This window comes from Mastigoproctus giganteus, chromosome 13 (assembly GCF_048544385.1).
Source record: "Mastigoproctus giganteus isolate SK-2022 chromosome 13, ASM4854438v1, whole genome shotgun sequence".
Classification (NCBI taxonomy): Eukaryota; Metazoa; Arthropoda; class Arachnida; order Uropygi; family Thelyphonidae; genus Mastigoproctus; species Mastigoproctus giganteus.
The window spans coordinates 85,512,315-85,529,147 of NC_143587.1; the positions used below are offsets into that span (position 1 = coordinate 85,512,315).

The 16,833-nt window shown below is 37.5% G+C and overlaps 1 protein-coding gene across 1 annotated transcript in view; it reads right to left on the reverse strand.

The window, feature by feature from the left end:
- Positions 1-16,833, reverse strand: part of LOC150076231 (uncharacterized) — a 120,710-nt gene that overhangs the window by 67,725 nt on the left and 36,152 nt on the right. The gene's annotated exons all lie outside the window — the stretch shown is intronic.

Here is a 16,833-nt window from a genome sequence, read left to right on the forward strand (position 1 = left end):
GCAGAAAACATTGTGAGGGGGAAACAGTGGGGTCTTATTCCAAAAGATCCACATCTGTCTCCTAAAATGACATGCCTGGACCTGTATGCAGCATTCATGATATGGTTTGACCATTGCCTTATAAAATTAGGATAATCACTTCCTTATCCCTGCAGACAAAATTTCTGTATATTATTGACAATACCGCATGAGATGTCCTGGAAGGCACTGCTCAGATAACTTCATATCTGAGAACACGATTATCCCCAGGTCTTTTTCATTCTCCACTAGGCTGAGTACTATACCACACAGTCGGTATGTCATCTGAGATTACTTCTACCCACATAAAGCAACTTGCATCTGTCAATGTTAAACTTCAATTGCCACATAAAGCAACTTGCATCTGTCAATGTTAAACTTCAATTGCCACTTTTCATCTGCCTAATTTTTCCAGATCTTGTTGCAGTAGCATATGCTGATTACTGTCATTAACTACTGCCAAACTAGTTATCATCTGAAATCAGACACTGCGCCTAATGTGCCTTCATAAATATTAATAAATAAAGAAAATAATAGGCACAGCACTAAAACCTGGAAATTCCACTAATAACATTAATCCAAGAAGAGCAGTGTCCATTGATTACCACTCTGTCTTCTCCCACTCGCCCATCCCTTTATCCACAGCAGTAACTTGTTCTTAATGTCACTATTCCAATTTGTACAGCAGTCTTTTATATACAACAGTATAAAAAGCTTTTCTGAAATTAAAGTATATGATGTCCAAATTATTTTTTTGGATCCAGTTTCTTTGTTACTGCATCCCACTATGCAATTAGACTGGTCAGCCAAGATCACACCTTAAAAAACACATGCTGTGACTACAATACAACTGTATTCCTGTATGTGGTACTACACTCAGAGTAGGTGAAAATTAAAAAGACCTGGGGGTAATTAGGCAGTCAGCTATGAAGTTCTCTGAGCAGTGGAGACAAGCTGCCAGGAGAGCTCATGGGGTTTTGTCAATTATATACAGGAATTCTTCTAGCAGGGATAAGGAGGTGATTATCCCGTTGCACAAGGCAATGGTCAGGACATATCTTGAGTACTGCATACAGGTCTGAAGACTTCATTTTAGGAAGAATGTAGACCTGCTGGAATGAGTACAGAGAAGGGCAATGAGATTGGTGAGTGGAATAAAGGGGTGTTCTCACCAAGAAAGGCTTCAGTTCTGCAAATTGCAGCATCTGGAAACTTTTGAATGGATTGAGCAAGCTCAATGCTGATGGGATACTTCGCTTTGCTGAGACTGCATACATGAGGGAACACAAATTCAAATTAAGGAAGGACAGTTGCAGAATAGATGTACAGAGGTTTGCCTTTAGCTAGCAGGTAGTTGATTGCTGGAACAAACTTCCATCTGTTGCTATGGAAATTGACAACTTAAATAAATTCAAGGAAGAACTAGACAAACTATTGGAGGGAAAGGATAGGTGAAATGGGAAGTGTGTGTGTGTGTGTGTGTGTGGGTTTTTTTGCTGATGCTGTATAAGCTTGCTTTCTTGCATCATACTACTAATGGTAATGTTAAATGCTAGATTGTCTTGCATTATTCTTTAAATAGTGACTCCATTATGTTCCTGGAACAGAACTAAAACTAACAGGTCTAATTACATATATCTCCCTTTGATTATGTGAATTTGGAATTCATATGCACATCTCCATCCAGTCCATAGGGACCTCTCCTTAATCCAAGGATGCTCTAATAATTATTCCTAAAAGTTTGCTTACCTGTTTTGCTGCCTCAATTCTTAATATAACTGGATAGATCTCCACTCCAGGTACCTTTTTCACATTTAGCTTCAATTTCAATTCCACTTTTCTCTCAAGTTATCACAAAATCATATAGCTCTCTGTCATATATTGAAACTTACAGCATCTCCACCCTAAAAATTAACTCATGTACATACGTAGATGCCAAATATCTATTCAGTTTGCCAGCAACCTGAGCAGAAACATCAACAGTTAAACCATTCATATCTAGTGGACCAATATGATTCATTCTCTTCTTTGTAGTGTTTATATTAGTAAAGAAGTCTGCTGCTTTTCATTGCATCCTTTGCCAGACACATCTCGTAATTTGCCTTAGTTTGTTGAACTCCCTTTGTGACCTGACTGCAAACTAGTTTATAGCTACTGTAGTTTATATCTTGCAAAGGATTGGCATATATTTCAACAAAGATACAATACGGACTCTTAGAAGAGACATTACATTATTGACAGCACTCCTTTAAGGAGAGAATCTTATTACTTAAAGGAATTATTTCATAATTAGTTTCTTATTCGATATCAATAAAGCCAGCAGGTTGTTAACTACTGGAATAAGTTGTTTCTGTGGGTTGCTGAGGTTGACAGCTTGGGCATTTTCTTTCTTTTTTTTAAATTTTTTTTGTAAAAAGTGCAAAAGGCATAACCACTATGCTGTCTGGTTACTGTAAAGTAAAAAAAAATATATTTTTTTTATGAAAATCCCAAACATGAGAGGTATTTGAACCTGTAGTACTTAGTACTGTGCATGGGTTGAAGGTTGAGAAGATGAAAGAATATATTTATTGACATTAGACTCGAACCTCTGTGGATTTTAATTTTCAAGAATACATAAGAAGGAAGGTTATTCCAGAAAATAGAAGTTGAATGAATAAATGAGAAAGAAGAAAAGTTTGTTGTGTAAGTTTGAAGTTGGGCAGTAAAAGGATGTTGACTGTTGAGCATGCATTCAAACTGCTTTGGAAGAGAGAGCGGGAATTATAGAAGCCAATTCAGAAGAACAGTGACCATGGAAGTATCTACAGAAAAGGCATGCAGTAGAAATAGAACATCTATGAGTCAGAGAGTGGAGAGACTGTTAGAAAGGAGTCATTAATTAACCTAACTGCCCTCTTTTGAATGGAATTTATAAGCCTGAGAGTGGTTTTGGGGCACCGCCCCAGATGTAGGAACACTATTCCATGTAGGGCAAATTTTTGATTTTTTTTTTTTTTTTTGTAGTTGTTGGCGCATCAGCTTCTGTGGCCATAATGCACCTCCCAAGGTTTTTGCAGAACTCTGATCCAAGCCCAAGGCGGGATTCGAACCCGCGACCTTTAGGTTGCCAGGCAGGCACTTTACCCACCCGGCTAGCCCAGTCGGCTTTTTGATTTGTACAGACTGAACAGCTTTTGGAAGAAAAGTACTGTCAAGAGCAAAAAAGAACATCCAGTTTTTTTAGAGCAATATTTATAATGTGCTTATGTCAAGAGAGATTAGAAGTCAGGGTAATCACTAATAGAGATATATATATATATATATATATATATATATATATAATATGAATGGCAGTGCTGTTCTTTTGATTTGATGTGTGCAATATGTACAAAAAGGATAGCCAGGAAGGGATGGGGAGTTATACCCTTGGTTAAGAAACACAAAAAATCTAACAGAGTGCACTTGGTCAACATGGGCTGCCAGTGAAATGTTGACTCAGTCTGGTGTGAAATAAGCACTGGAAAAACAAAAATGAGAATAAAAGTGTGTTATAGGCCAAATGACTGTGATGTTTGTTTGTTTGTTAGTTATTTGGTTTTTAGGAGCATTAGCAACTAAGGCCATATTGCTCATGGATATGCGGTGGTCATTCCCTGACCTTTCCACATCCTCCATATTTGGTAAATGACTGTGATGAATATAATGAACAACTATACAGACAAACAGCGAGTCAGTAAATCAGAATGTCTTTTAACTGGGGAGTTTAATTTTCCACTGAATGGAACTTTTAGATTGCTTATTCTCACAGTAGCAAAACCTTGACAGATTTAATAGATAGACTGTTTTCTGCAGCAGCACATTAGAGAAGCAAAGAGAGAAAGAAGTTAATACTCTTGATATGATTATCAACAATGACTCCATGCATTAGGAATCAAACATATATAAAAAAAAAAAATATATATATATATATATATATATATATATATATATATCAATGATAGGAGTGTTTATAAAAATTTTATATATAATGTAATATAATTTAATATAAAAAGTCCCTTTCAATGTATCCATTTACCTATAATTAACATTTTTTATCTTTACATTGTATTGCTAATTACAGTTCTTTCCAGGGTTTGGCTATGGGGGCCGGCATAGGCGATTATATAGTTCCTTAAGTGGTTTTGATCTACAGGTCTATGGTGGTCTGCATGTTAATTTACATATTTTCGTATTCATATACATGAGTAGATTTGGTTTTTTTACATTTTTGGCCTCTACCACAATAACTAACATACTGACCGATTAAATAGTACGTACTTATTTTACTTAGGCTATAATAAATATATATATATATATGAGTGTTCGTTCACAATGTGCTGAAAGATGTAATCACAATGTTCTCTCACAGTTTTTAAATTCTATTCGGTGAGACCAACTGATGAAGTTACCAAAAGCAAATTCTAACTGGGAATCTTTAATGACCTTCTTCCGGTGATTGGAAATTTTATTCACAGTTTTCTTGATGATTGCATATTCCATCCAGTTTGAGAAACCTTTCCTACAAAAACAGCTACATCTTGAATATCCATCACTAATTCCTTAAATGCTCATCTTCGGGTCATTTTCCAATGGGGCACAGATAATTTAGTTAACTTCAATCTGTCTAAAACAGTCCTGTCCTATATCTTGCAAAAAGGATTCTACTGCTCCCATGCTTCTCCTCGATAACACTCAGATCTCAGACAAAATCACATATCTCTATTATGGATTACCCTAATTTCTATCCTTCACTTTCATTTTTGGCGTTACTTTTCTTCTAAACACTTACTCACTCTGTACAAATTTACCGTGGAATATTGTTCCCAATCTATGGAGCTACATCAAAATTTCTCTCTGGCATCTAGACTCCATTCAAAAGAGGATAGAGACAGGTTAATTAATGTCCTAACTCTTACAAAGCCTCTCCATTCTCTGTCTCATAGATATTCTGTGTCTGCTGCAGCATGCCATTTACATATAAATCTCCATTTCCATATACTTCCACAAACACTGTTCTTCTAAATTAGCAGCTATAATTCTCCCCCTACCCCAACCTCTCTATTTCTTCTAAACCAGTCTGAACACATGCTGCAACTAACCAGCATCCATTTACTATCCAACTTAAAACTCATAGGACCAACTTTTCTTCTTCATCTTTCCCTTTAACTTCTGTTTTCTGGAACAACCTTCCTTCAAGATGTATTGACAAATGCAAAGTACTGCATATGGGTAGCAGTAACCCCAGAGTAGTGTACAAACTGTGCGGTACTGCACTCAGGGTAGTGGAGAATGAAAAAGACCTAGGGGTAATTGTGCAGTCAGATATGAAGTGTTCTAAGCAGTGCAGACAGGCTGCAACAGTAGCACATGGTGGCTTGTCAGTGATATACAGGAATTTTGCTAGCAGGGATAAGGAGGTGATTATCCCTGTGTATAAGACAATTGACAGGTCACACCTTGAGTACTGCATACAGCTCTGGAGGCCTCATTTTAGGAAGGACGTAGAGCTGCTAAATGAGTACAGAGAAGGGCAACGAGACTGGTGAGTGGAACAAAAGGTTACTCTTACCAAGAAAGACTATGTTTTGCAAATTGCAGCATCTGGAGACCAGGTACCTGTGAGGTGATCTGATTGAGGTATATAAGGCTTTGAATGGTTTGAGCAAGTTCAATGCTAATGGAATTCTTCGTCTTGCTGAGATTTGTGCACTTGAGAGGCCATAAATTCAAATTGAGGAAAGACAGTTGTAGAATAGATGTGCGGAAATTTGCCTTTAGCCAGGAAGTGATTGATTGCTGGAATGAGCAAACTGCCATCTATCGTTGTGGAAGTTGATAGCTTAAATAATTTCAAGGAAGAACTGTACAAACTTTTGGAGTGAATGGACAGCTGAATGGGAACTTTTTTTTTTTTTGTTTGGCTGATGCTTTATAAGCTTGCTTTCTTGCATCATATGCCACTACTAATGCTAATGTTATTTATTTGGACAGCCTGTTTGTAATTTAATTCCATAAAAACTGAAAGCTTTTAAATTTCTTTACACGATTAATTTTTATCTATGGGTTAAACTAATTATAAGTGCTATGTTAACTATTACTGGTACACAGAAGCAGGACAAACCATAAATTGCTGAACTGTACCTTAATTTATGGCCATCTGCATATAAACAGAGCTTCATAAGATAAACTTGTTTTCACAAATGAACAACCTTTGAAGATCAACTAGGAAAGGATAACATTTGTATCAATGTTGAATAATGCACATATCATAAAATGCTCTCTGAGTAACTAGTGTTTGCATGATCTTAGCAAAAACTGGATATGATTCATTGGGTTCTTACTTTTCATCAAGTTCCTTCCTTCAACCATTGACATTTGTACCATAAAATAATGCTGTTGATAGTTTGAAATCTGTATCAAGAGTCAATTGTATATTTGTTGAGACGCCATACCAAACCTTGTTGATAATGGTCATAAAACAAAACAAAAAAAAAAAAAAAAAATACCATATGTACCCTGTACGCGTGAAAGATGTTTTATTTTATGTGAAAACATCCTTGGCTTAGACGAGATTAAAGGGATTTAGTATGAAAAGAATCTGAACATGTTTAACATTTTAAAGCATTTATTTTTTTTTTGGCAGTTTCATGAAATTGAGGTTGCAATACATGTTTAACAGGTAATTTACTTACAATGGGTTTGTGATAGCTAAAATATGATACATACGCTTGAGATTATAACGAGTATAAATGTCTTTGAAACACAGCATCAATTATAGTTCCATGATTAGTAGTCAACACAGATCTAGAAGCATTTAACATTAGTCCACATTTATTTTCTAAGAAATCAGTCAAAGGTTTGGATTGAGTATTTGCAAAATTAACATTGAAATCTCCACTAAGTATCATTGGTATTCAGTCACATTTCTTGTGAGAAAATTGTTGTAGCAATGCAGCTCCTTCAATCGTGTAAGGAAGTAAAACGAAATAGGTGAATTCAATTGTTGTTGTTATTTGGTTTTCAGGAGCATTAGCAACTAAGGCCATATTGATCCGGGGATATGCGGTGGTCATTCCCAGACCTTTCTGCATCCTCCGTATTTGGTGGTCACAGGCTCGAACCCCGGTGTAATCAAGAAGCTTGTGCTACGCACTGCTGCTCCTGCCCACCTGGCTATGGAGGCACCCGTGAATTCAATGATGTGTTCAATCTTTTGGTTAGGTGAAATGAAGATGACTACCAACAATATCATTTGACCATCAGGAAGAAGGCATTTAGCTGCACAAATGTCTCCAACAGGTCTAACACTTATGGATTTGCCAACAGTTTGTCGATAAATCACTTCCACATGAGAAGTAACACGAGTATGATTTTCTCTCTTATGATAAATTCCTACACCACCAACTTGATCTTCTCGTTTGAACTGAACAACACAATCGAAGTTAGGTATGCTTACTTCTTTGTTACTTAGCCACGTTTCAGAAAGTAGAAGTAAATTGGATTGTTGTGTGACTGCATCAGTGAGATCGTCACTGTGCGCATGTAAACTTTGACAATTTAACATTAGAATGGAAAGATCTTGTCGTTTACTGATGAACTAGTATAAAGTATCTTGCATGGTAAATAGATGATTACGCGACAACCTGGTCATTTCAGCTTGAAGTGCAAGAGTGGATGTAGCGTTTCTCAGTCAATGATAAAATTTCTTTTCTCCATTTGCAGAAATAATGTGAAGATCCTTGATATCAGTAACTCGAGATAATGTAACATAAACTAGTTGTTGTTCATGACATTTCTCGTACTCGTAAACTACAGGATCGAATGTACCTCCCTGAGATTTATGGATGGCACAAGCAGGTATTAGTGGAAAATGATTTTGTTTAGCTGAGATCGTTCAGTTGTTATCCAACGAAACACTCTTATTTCTTCTTGCAATCAGTAATTCGCAAGAAGTACGATTTCTCTAAATATCTTCTAATTGATTTCTTCTAAATCGATTTCTCTGGCCATAACAAACCGGTGAGCCTTCGTTCTAGTAGGTCCCTCAAAGTTGAAGCTGGTTGTTGCAGTATACTCTGTCTAGCCAGTTCAGGAATCAACTGAAAATCCTCAGGTAATTCATTTGAACTGAAATCTTCTGGATCGAAATCTTCAGGAAGTTCATAAATATAATTTTGTGATGTCGACGGCCCAACTTCATGATGAAAAGTCGATGTAGAAGGTTGATGTTGATCAAAATCTTGAGAAGCAGATTTTATTAAACTCTGAATTTTTTTTTTCATTCTCTGTTTTTGAACTCTTTCTTTTGTCGATATGGGAAGCTTCTTCGTGGCTTTGAAGCTTTTATTAGTAGTACTAGGAGTAGTGGTAGTAGTAATAATGGAGGAATGTGATGCAAGAAAGCAAATGTATGAGCTTATGTAGCATCAGCCGGGGAAAAAAAAAAAAAATTTTTCACACATTCATTCCCTCTAAAAGTTTGTCCAGGTCCTCCTTGAATTTATTTAAGCTCTCAACTTCCACGACAGATGGAAGTTTGTTCCACCAATTAACCACTTGCTGGCTAAAGGCAAATTTCCGCACATCTATTCCACAACTGACTTTCCTCAATTTGAATTTATGCCCCCTCAGGTTCATAATCTGAGCAAGAGGAAGAATCTCATCAGAATTCAGAATGCTCAACCCATTCAAGGCATTATACACCTCAATCAGATCACCTCGCAGGTGCCTAGTTTCCAGCCACCGCGATTTGCAGAACTTAATTTTTAAACCTTTCTTGGTAAGAGGACCCCCTCCATTCTCCTTACCAAACTTGTTGTCCTTCAAAGAGATAATCACCTTATACAAAGAGATAATCACCTCCTTTTCTCTACTAGCAAAATTCCTGTATATCATTGACAATAGCCCATATCTGAGAAAACTTCATATCTGACTGCATAATTACTCCTAGATCTTTTTCATTTTCTACCACCCTAAGTGTAGTACCACATAGTTGGTACTTTTCTTTGTGGTTACTTCTACCCATATGAAGCACTCTGCATTTGTCAATGTTCATTGCCACTTCATTGCCACTTGTCAGCCCACTGCCCAAATTTTCTAGATCCTGTTGCAGTAACACACTGTCATCAACAACCCTGCCAACCTTTGTATCATCTTCAAACTTCAACATTAAGCCTGATATACCTTCATCAATATTATATAAATACACAAAACAACAGTGGGCCAAGCACCAAACCCTAGGGGACTCCATTAATAACATTAATCCACAAAGATCAGCATCCAATGCTTACCACTCTCTGTCTTCTCCCACTCACCACCCTTTTATCCATTGTAGCAACTTACCCTTAACACTATACTTCTCCAGTTTGTACAGTAGTCTTCCACGTGCAACAGTGTCAAAAGCTTTCCTAAAATACAAGCATATGATATCAAAATTATTTTTGTATCCAGTTCTTTTGTAACCATATCATGGTATCCAATCAAATTTGTCAGACAAGACTTTCCCTTAATAAACCCATGATGTGTCTGAATTATTACTGCAGTCTTGTCTAGATGATCCTGCAATGCATCTTTAACAAGTGACTCCATTATTTTCCTCGGAACAGAAGTTAAACTAACTGGTCTGTAATTACTCCAATCGCCCTTAGATCCCCCCGTTGTGAATTGGGCATACATTTGCACATCTTCAGTCCATGGGGACTTCCCCCAAGTCCAAGTATGCTCTTATAATTAGGGCTAATGGTTTGCTTACTTCCTTTAATATAACTGGATAGATCCCATCCACCCCAGGTGCCTTTCTTATGTTTAACTTCAACAATTTCTCCTCTACTTTGCTCTCAGTTATTACAAAATCATTTAGTATCATTTAATCTGTTAGAGTTTGATAAACTTCTGCCACTTCCCTCATTGAATAACTCCTCGTGTGAATGTAGATGCAAAATACTCATTCAGTTTATCAGCTACCTGAGCATGAACATCAATAGTCAACCCATCTATGTTAAGTGGTCCAATCTGATTCCTCCCTTTCCTCCTAGAGTTTATATAAGTAAAGAAGTCCTTGCTGTTTTTCTTAGCATCCTTTGCCAAATATTTCTCGTAATCTGCCTTTGCTTGCCTAACCTCCTTTGTGACTTGATTACAGACTAGCTTATATCTGGCTTAGGCTTCTGTGTCACCTGATAATTTATATGCATCCCATGCATTTTTCTTTTCTGCCATGAGTCTTATTAGTTCATCTGACATCCATTTAGTCCTAAACCTTGAATGATATTTCTTAATCAGTATGAAAAGCCTAGTAGCTTCCACAATTAGTTCCTTGAATGCTTCCCACTTAGAATTTGCTGTTGGTGACATCATCAGCTTGTCCCACTGTACAGAATTTAAAAACTGTCTGAGATCACTATAGTCACCTTTATGGAAGGAAAAACCCTTCCTTTACCACTGATGGTAATTATATCTTTAAGTAAATTCCACATCAGTACACTAGGCAGTGTGATCAATGCCACCTACTGGTCCTTTAGTGAAAATTCTTTATACATGAATAATCACTGCTGATAACCTGATCAAGAGTATTACCCTTGAACATGCCGCTGCAGAAAACAATCATTCAATAAATTCACAAAATCTTGCTAGTATGCGAATGACCCACAAGTTCCAGTCAATATCTGGGAAGTTAAAATCCTCCCATTATAACACAATCTGATTTACTAGCCCATTCTATTTCTCTGTACAATTGTATTCTTGCATACTCCTCTCAATTTCTCTCAGCTGGAGTTTTAGACATCTTCAAAATACTTTTATAGGTATTTTTACAGTTCAACAGTTAGCAAAATCCATTTGTAGACTAGTATGGTGTCATAACCAAAAACTAGCAAGAAGTTATTGTTTATTGAAGTGATTGTTTTACTGTTGCGTTCTTGAATCAAAGCCATTTAAATTTTAAGCAATGAAATGGTCTCGTGCGAAAGAATATTCTTGGAAGAATATTCTTTAATCAAATATGCAGATTTTATTAAAGTCTGGTGCATTTTTTTCATTCTCCATGTTTTTGAACTCATTCTTTTTTTTGACATGAGAGGCTTCGAAGCATAATATAGTATTACTACCTGCTGCTTACTCTACCGAATCAATGTTAGTGACTGAGTTGGCAGCCTTGAGGAATGATGTCATTTCCGTATCTTAGTATGAACTTACTCTACTGAATCAACTACTTACCCTACCAAATCAACATTAGCGACTAAGTTAGCATTTTTAGCATCATTTAGGAGGTGACGTTGTTTGCATCATTTAAAATCTAATAGCCACGTAATAGGAAGTGATGTAATTTGCGTCATTTAAAACATAAGTGGTCGGCTTTCTTCGTTATCAATTAATTGCGTCATTTCAGTTACAAGAAAATTTCGTTACCAATCGATTTTACTCTAGTGTCACCATAGATGTTTTCACATCAAAAAGCTATCAGCTCAACCTCACAGATGCTAGACTGACCTGTAAAATGTTAGTTGCCAATCTAGATTTTTTAGTCACCATGGACTGTCACTGTGTTTGTTCAACCTTGAGCCATAACACACGATTCAATCGAAATCCTTCAGTTCCATGTTCTTCAATGAGCACTGTTTTCAGAGACATTTAGATATGTCTCTTACTTTAGTTATCATAAATCCATTGTAGGCGCCCCCAAGGATGTTTCACATAAAACCATCTACCACATGTGCTCAGCACAGACCACATTTTTTTATTTTCCACTACCTTGAGGGTGGTTCCACATAGTTGTACATTAATCTGGGATTGATGTACAACTGTGTAATCCTACCTATATGCAGTACCTTATATTTGTCGATGCTACACTTTCATTTCCACTTCTTAGCCCATCTGCCTAATTTTTCTAGACCTTGTTGCTGTAGCACTCACTGATTACTGTCATTAATCACCTAGAAAATAATGGGCCCAGCATAGAAACTTGGAAACTCATATTGTTCAAAACATCAAAGGCAAATATTGTTCGGATATCAGAGACATGGTGTCACACAGATATAAGGAATGCAGAACTGGAATTTGGGGAGTACAATGTGTACAGAAAGGATAGACAGGATAGGAAGGGAGGAGGGGTTATGCTATTAGTTAAGAAACACATAAAAACCAAGGAAGTGAAGCCAGTCGACATCGCTGGACAGTGCAGTGTGGAGTCAGTTTGGTGTGACATAAACATTGGGAGATCAAAATTGAGAGTAGGAGTGTGCTATAGGCCTAATGACTCTGATGAGTATAATAAGGAACTGTACAGGGAAATAGAGTGGGCCAGTAAATCAGAGTGTCTTATAATGGGAGATTTTAATTTCCCAGATATTGACTGGAATTTGGGGGCTGGTTACTCACACACTAGCAGGGCTTTTGTGGATTTATTGGATGATTGTTTTCTACATCAGCATGTTAGGGAGGCAACTAGAGGGAGTAATACTCTTGATTTGATTATCAGCAGTGATTCTTCATGCATTAAAAATCTGCAGATAAATGAACCACTAGGTGGCAGTGATCACAGTGTGCTGAAGTGGGATTTACTCAAAGAGGTAACTACCATTAGGGGTAAAGGGAAGGGTTATTGCTTCCGTAAAGGCGACTACGATGGACTGAGACAGTATTTAAATTCTATACAGTGGGACCAACTGATGATGTTACCAACAGCAAATTCAAAATGGGAAGCATTCAAAGAACTTATCTTGGAAGCTACTAGGCTTTACATACCAACTAAGAAATATTGTTCAAGGTTTAGGCCAAAATGGATGTCAGATGAACTAATGAGGCATATGGCAGAGAAGAAAAATGCGTGGGATACATACAAATTAACACATGACACAGAAGCCTATGATAGATACAAGTTGATATGCAACCAAGTTACAAAGGAGGTTAGGCAGGCGAAGGCAGATTACGAGAAATCCTTGGCAAGGGATGCAAAGAAAAACAGCAAAGAGTTCTTTACTTATGTAAACTCTAGAAGGAAGGGGATGAATCAGATTGGTCCACTTGATATTGATGGGTCAAGTGTTGATGATCCTGCTCAGGTAGCTAACAAACTAAATGAATATTTTGCATCGACATTCACACATGAGGAGTTATTCAGCGAGGGGAATGCCAGAGGTGTATTCAACTCTAGCAGTAAGCTACAGAATCTTGAAATAACTGGGAGTAAAGTGGAGGAGAAACTGTTGAAGATAAACACAAGAAAGGCACCCGGGGTGGATGGGATCTATCCAGTTATATTAAAGGAGGCAGCAAAGGAAGTAAGCAAACCCTTAGCCATAATTATGAGAGCTTCCTTGGACTCAGGGGAGGTACCCATAGACTGGAAATGTGCAAATGTGACCCCAATTCACAAAGGAAGATCAAAGGCTGTCACAAGTAATTATAGACCTGTGAGCTTAACTTCTGTTCCAGGAAAATTAATGGAGGCACTGGTTAAAGAAGCACTGCAGGATCATTTAGACAAGACTTCAGTTATAGCTCAGACACAGCATGGTTTTGTTAAGGGGAAGTCTTGCCTGACCAACTTGACTGGATACTATGATGCAGTCACAAAAGAACTGGATGCAGGGAATAACTTTGATATTATATACTTGAATCTTAGAAAGGCTTTTGATACTGTTGCACATGGAAGACTGCTACACAAATTAGAGCAGTGTGACATTGGAGGCAAATTGCTGCTATGGATAAAGGGGTGGTTGAGGGGGAGAAGACAGAGAGTGGTAATCAATGGACACTGCTCATCGTGGACTGATGTTATTAGTGGAGTCCCTCTGGGCTCAGTGTTGGGTCCATTATTGTTTTCTGTATTTATAAATGATATTGATGATTGTATATCGGGCTTAATGTCCAAGTTTGCAGTCGATACAAAGGTTGGCAGGGTTGTCAAGGACACTACTGACACTATGCTGCTGCAACAGGATCTGGAAAGGTTGAGCAGATGGGCTGAGAGGTGGCAAATGAAGTTTAACATTGACAAATGTAAAATACTACACATGGGAAACAGCAACCCCAGAGCAACGTATCAACTCTGTGGTACTACACTGACAGTGGTAGAGAATGAAAGGGACTTGGGGGTGGTTGTGCAGGCAGATATGAAGTTCTCTGAGCAGTGCAGACGGGCTGCAAGAGTAGCTCATGGAGTATTGTCAATGATATACAGGAATTTTTCCAGCAGGGATAAGGAGGTGATTATTCCCTTGTATAAGGCAATGGTCAGGCCACACCTAGAGTACTGCATACAGGTCTGGAGGCCTCATTTCAAGAAGGATGTAGAGCTGCTGGAACGAGTACAGAGAAGGGCAACAAGATTAGTGAATGGAACAAAGGGGTGCTCTTACGAAGAAAGGCTTAAGTTTTGCAAATTACAGTGTCTGGAGACTAGGCACCAGCGAGGTGATCTGATAGAGGTGTATAAAGCCTTGAATGGTTTGAGCATGCTCAATACTGATGGGATTCTTCCTCTTGCTCAGAATAATCACCTGAGAGGGTATAAATTCAACTTGAGGAAAGACAGATGTAGGATAGACGTGCAGAAATTTGCCTTTAGCCAGCGGGTGGTTGGTTGGTGGAAAAGACTTCCATACCTTGTCGTGGAAGTTGATAGCCTAAATAAGTTTAAGGTATTTCGAACGAACAGAGGGGTGAAGTGGAAGTGGTTTTTTTTTTTTGGCTGATGCTGCATAAGCTTGCTTTCTTGTATCAAATGCCTCTACTAATGCTAATGCTACTGTGGCAACAAATCCCATTCTTCCACCAGCACAGACCTTAGCTCACCGAGTGACTGAGGAGTTGGCTGTCGGCATGCAATGCGACGCCCAAGGGAATCCCGTACATGTTTGATCGGATTTAAGTATAGTGATTGTGCTGACCATGGCAGTCATTTGATATCTTCAGTTTCAATATATTCCTCCACTACTTGCTCTATGTGCAGTGGAATTACCTTGCATAAAAAGAAAATCTGGGCCAACTGCACCCAAAAAAAGTCGCAAATATGGCTTAAGGATCTGTTCTCAGTAGCTCTGTGCAGTTACAGTACTCCTATCGAAAACACAAAGAGGGGTGCAGCCACTGATCATTATTCTGCCCCACATAAGAACGCTGCCTCAACCGTGTCCCTTTCTCTGATGCTGGAGGGATGGTTCCACATTCCTCGTTGTCTCCATATGAAGTAACATCTGCAATCTGTACGTTAAAATGGAATACATAAGAGAAGAAGAGCACTGTATCCCATTTTTTAGGGCTCCAAGTCACATGTTCATGGCATACAAACAACCAGTGTCTTCCTTGCAGAGTCCACTTGAATTGAGCCTTCTTTTAAAACTCTCAAAATATATATTTGCCAAATATGCTTAAGAGATTATCCTATGGTATATCTGTGTGTTATATATTTACGAAAATATCTGCTAGCTGTTGTGATGATGTTTAATCCTGGTTTAATGTTAATTTATAAAAAATAAATTAATTAATTAAAATAATAATAAAAAATTATATATATTATTTCTTTTTAAATCCACTATGCCATCAAAATAATGAATACATTAAGAAGTGCCCAATTTAAAATTATTTACTGCCTTTATTCCAAAACATTTTCACGGTATCACGGAGAACTCAGATGGAACAGCTAATAAGTTAGTTGAGGAGCCAACAGAACCATCAGGTTATAACAAGGGTGGAAGTATGGATGGTTGAAACGAAAAGTTCTGGCCAGAGACCACAATGCTTGAATGTGGAACTCTCAACCAAGACCTCATCAACATCAAAACCATAGCTACAATTGAATATACATCTAGAAGCCTTGGTGTATAAAATCAAAGTTACCATACACAAATTCCATCAATCCTCCACAAGTATTGAACCTAAGGCTGATTATATTACATTGTTAGCTACAATATAGCAAAGGAAGCCAAAACTCACACCACAGAAACATACTACATCAGCATTCAAACAAATGTTGCAAAAAATTTAACAAACCAAAGGCAACCCAAGTGGTCCAACATATTCCCTACAATAATTCTGCAAATCTATATATGTAGGAGAATCTTACAGAAGACTCATCAAGCAATTAGAACACAAAGAATGACCAATGTTGCTGGTCAAAAAAATCCAAAACAGCAATACATGCCTTGGATTGTAGAGGAACATGGGATTTCAAGAACACCAAGGTCCTTTTTATTGACACCACCATATACGAATGTTCAAAGAAATCCCTTTTTTTATCCTATGGTTTAGAGCTAAATGACTGGATGAAATGAATAAAGAATGACTTTAACAGATCCTACCTCAGCTTATTTAAAGCAAAATTATGAATTTTAAGAGGACAACACTCCACTAATCAAGCCTCTCTGGGTCTTCTATCCAACTGGCAAGTTCCTTTTTGTCTTCTAATGCATATTATCGAGTTTATATATTTCATTCAATTTTAATTTTTAGTTTTACTGCATTTTTAAACAATTCAATCTTGTGTATATATTTACATGAACAATATTTAGGTTTCCTTGCAGAATCAATCCAGCCACGGTATTCCATTAATCTTGAATCCATTATCAATCCTATATCATAAACAGTTCTCAATGGAAGTTCTTGACTCATTACAGCCTACTCTCATTCTCATGTGAGCAGCTATACCTGAACATTAACCAGAGCAGCTCAGGTTCTTGGCTGCAATTGTCCAACCACTGTATTGTCAATGATATATAGGAATTTTTCTAGCAGGGATAAGGAGGTGATTATTCCCTTGTATAAGGCAATGGTCAGGCCACACCTAGAGTACTGTAT